The following is a 4,139-nucleotide window of genomic DNA, read 5'->3' as shown; positions in this document are numbered from 1 at the left end:
GGTTTTTTGAGTGGAGAACGAAACGCCGTTGTTTCAGCTGCGGATATTAGGAGTGTATATGGGCCGGGCCACACCGGGTTTGGCTTAACCCAGACCCGATCTGAAATATAGACTGGGCCTAATTTTTAGACCCTAACTCGATCCTAGACCCGATGAAACCTACGCACCTTCGAGCCGGGTGAAAACCGGGTAAAAATCGGGTGAAAACCGGGTCTTTAACATGTAAAAGTCACCTAATTTCCAACCATTATTTCACAATTCACATAGTAAAATTCACTTAAAAAAATATAACAAGAACCAACCATTCTCTAAAATTAAAGCATAACCATAATCAATACTAATATTGTCTAATAACACCAAATATTTAAATCAATGCAAATAACACAATATTATGCATTAGTCTAAAGTCTTATGCATTTTAAACATAAAACATTAACTTATAATCTTATAATGACTAATAACACAAAATATTAAGGTTTATAATATTTAAAATTTCACATAAGAATAGCCATCATCCATCACTAATAACACAAAATATTAATTGTGTATGATGACCGAGCCACCGGGCTGAGTTCGGGTGACCCGAGCTATGGCACGGACCCGACCCCAAATAATAAACGGATCTATTTTTAAGACCTTTACCCGACTCTAGACCCGATAAAATCACATTAAATTAGCTCCTAAAGTGTTCGAGGCCGGACCGGGTCTTCGAGCCGAGCCGGGGCCATGTACACCCCTAGCGGATATGCACTTAGCCCTAACTCCATCCTCCCTTGCCAGATGCCCAGACCCAGATTCCACTCATTGCAGAACGCTCTGCCTCTCTCACATTCAGTCCAGGGCAGGGATCTTCTCAATCGAGCTCCTGGCCGTCCCTCACCTCCGTCCAGCCACCGCCTCGTGCCATCGCCGTCGTTCCTTTGAGCAGCCACCGTCTGCTCGCTCACTTTCCCTCCATCGCGCAGCAGCCATCAATATCAACCTTTCCTTCCATCGGCGCAACCATCGCAACCTACCTCCGTCGCACAGCCACGCCGCTGCCGAAGGTGCTCCTCCGCAACTACTGTCCCGTTCGAAGCCTGTTCGAAGGTGCTCGACCACTGCTCCTTGTCTTGGTCACTTGGTGTCTGTTAGGATTTGGTTGAATTAGTCCCACATTGCTTAGGATAGCAAATGGAGTGGGTGGCGTAGGCTATAAATATGAGGCTAAGTTCTCCATTTGTTTTTGCACCAGTCAGAAACACTTTAAGCTTGTATCTGATTTTTCTTTTTCTCTGTACTCTTTGATTAGAGAGTGTTGTGAGGTGTAGTTAGATATTTGCTTTGAGAGAGTGTGGGTGTACTGGGGTGCCGGTGTTAGAGAAAAAGAAGTCTATGTGTTGTAACAATTTTCACATAGTGATATTCTCTGGTTGTCATTTGACAACGGCCGTGGTTTTTTCTCCGATAATTGGAGTTTCCACGTTAAATTCTTGTGTTGTGATTGTGTCTATTTTATTTCTCTGTCAAAGGTGTTTTCTCAAGGGGGAATGGTGTCTTAATACCAACAAGTGGTATCAGAGCTTCGGTTCGGTGGGATTTATTCTTAGTATGCTCTGTAGTTGCAGCTTAGTCTGACCTTCCACATCAGAAAAGAATTTTGTCCTGTGGCTTGAGGTTGATATTTGGTTGCTGTTGTTGTTGCTGGAAAGCAGTGTGACACTGTGAGAGTGCAGTTTGGAAAGGTTCTGACTAAGGAAAGACCTGGTATTTAAGTGTGTCCATTGTGACCCACCTCTCTTTCCTGGGGACCCTTCCTAGTGCATAGTTGAGTTATACTATTCCAGTATACGGTTGCAACAATGTCAGGATATTCAAGTACTGTGAAGCTTGAAATAGAGAAATTTGATGGAAGAATCAATTTTGGCTTGTGGCAAATACAAGTCAAGGATGTGTTGATACAATCAGGTTTGCACAAGGCGTTGAAGGAGAAGATCTCTGGTTGCTCTCTCTATGAGAGAAGATGATGTTCTCTAGAAGACAAGAAGTATCATCATGGTATTACCGCACTGCCATGGATAAGGATAAGTTGTGGCAATCGGGTCCACAATTGTACACGGGCATTGGTTGGCGTTGAGATGCAAGGTGTGTGGCGGAGTTAGGTCGATGGCTGAAGAACTTCCAGGAAAAGCCAATTTGGAAGTTGCACCATGAATTTTCAACAAGGTTTCGATCTGTACCAAGGCGAAATGCTTGGAGTGGTCTAATTCCAAGCGAGTATACTTTCATGGTGGAGTATGATAGTTCTCTGAACTATGATTGTCGGTATAGACAATGGCAGCAAAGAATTGTCGGTGTTGACAATGGAAGCTGAAGATGTGTGACTATTTCAATCAAGGTGGAGATTGTTAGGATTTGGTTGAATTAGTCCCACATTGCTTAGGATAGCAAATGGAGTGGGTGGCCTAGGCTATAAATATGAGGCTAAGTTCTCCATTTGTTTTTGCACCAGTCAGAAATACTTTAAGCTTGTATCTGATTTTTCTTTTTCTCTGTACTCTTTGATTAGAGAGTGTTGTGAGGTGTAGTTAGATATTTGCTTTGAGAGAGTGTGGGTGTACTGGGGTGCCGGTGTTAGAGAAAAAGAAGTCTATGTGTTGTAACAATTTTCACATAGTGATATTCTCTGGTTGTCATTTGACAACGGCCGTGGTTTTTTCTCCGGTAATTGGAGTTTCCACGTTAAATTCTTGTGTTGTGATTGTGTCTATTTTATTTCTCTGTCAAAGGTGTTTTCTCAAGGGGAAATAGTGTCTTAATACCAACAGTGTCTCTGTCTCCCTCTTGCATGCTCTATTGAAGGCTTCTTCTAGGTCAATTTTTTTATTAACTATGAATCTATGATTGAACCATTGTTTGATTCTGTGAAGCTCTGTGAACTGATTTACTGTTTTACTGAAGTCAGTGAAGTGTGAAGCTCTGTGAATAATTTTTTATTAACTATGATTGAATAATTGTTTGATTCTTCTAGCTTCTAGTTCTAGGTAATTTTTTTTTATTAACTATGTGATTTACTGTTAGTGTGTGGTCTGGTGCTGTTTAGTCTCTTGTTGAACTGCCAGTGCTGCTACCTCTGTTGCTGTTTTTGTCGTGCCTTGCCATCTTGTTGCCATTGATTTCATCTGCCCTCATTCTTATTCTGCTTCAAAATCATGCTAAATTTGTGAGTGTCCATCTTTTTTGAATATGTTTATAAATAATAAGATTAGACATTGATTTTTCTGACTATGGTTTTGGTCTGTATTTGATGATGTTTAAATTTCATGATTTTGTTACTGGCTCCTGAAAGTTGGATTTATTTTTTTAATATACTTTAACATCAGAAAGATTTGGAAGAGTTTGTTACTCTTTATTAAGAATGTGCTGAAACTTTGTTAAAATTTGGCTGAAAATTTTGTTATACGTTAGATAGTTAGATAGATAGATGGGATATGCCAAACTGAAATTTGAAGGTGGAGAATGTTTCTTATGTCCAGTTGCTTATAAGGAGTGAAAATGGCATGTTACCTCAAAGAGGAATGTTGGCAGCCCCAAGAATGGCAAGCCTTAACAACAAGAGGCTTGTCACCCTTCATTAGCCCTTTTCATGGATGAGATCAAGATTGGATGAAATCAATAACAACAACATTAACAACAAGAGTTTTTTTGCCTTCTGATTCAATGATAATTTGGTATCTTGCCTTGAGACTGAAAATTTCTGGTTACATTATTGGCTGTTACTGATTTATCATGCTATGATGCTGAACTTATCTTTGAGTAGATGATTGAATATTTGTTATTGATTTGGTTAATTCAATGATTTTTTTTATTGGTTTTTTGTGACTATCTTAACGAGTTCAATAGTGATATATTGAATGATATTGTTAATAATTATAAAATCAAATGTTAAATTAGATTTTGGTTGATGTAGTACAAATTTATGTTACACTATAACTATGTTTTAGAGTATTTATTTATAATTTATTTATTATTTTATTATAAAACGATTTTTTTCGGTTAGATCATAGTTGAACTAATTAAACCAGTAAACCAATGAACTAGTAATTAAAATAGTTTGATAACTGATCCGGTTTATTAGTTAAAAACTTAAATATTATAAC

Source organism: Arachis hypogaea, chromosome 18 (genome assembly GCF_003086295.3).
Source record: "Arachis hypogaea cultivar Tifrunner chromosome 18, arahy.Tifrunner.gnm2.J5K5, whole genome shotgun sequence".
Taxonomy (NCBI): domain Eukaryota; kingdom Viridiplantae; phylum Streptophyta; class Magnoliopsida; order Fabales; family Fabaceae; genus Arachis; species Arachis hypogaea.
This window is presented reverse-complemented; position numbering follows the sequence as displayed.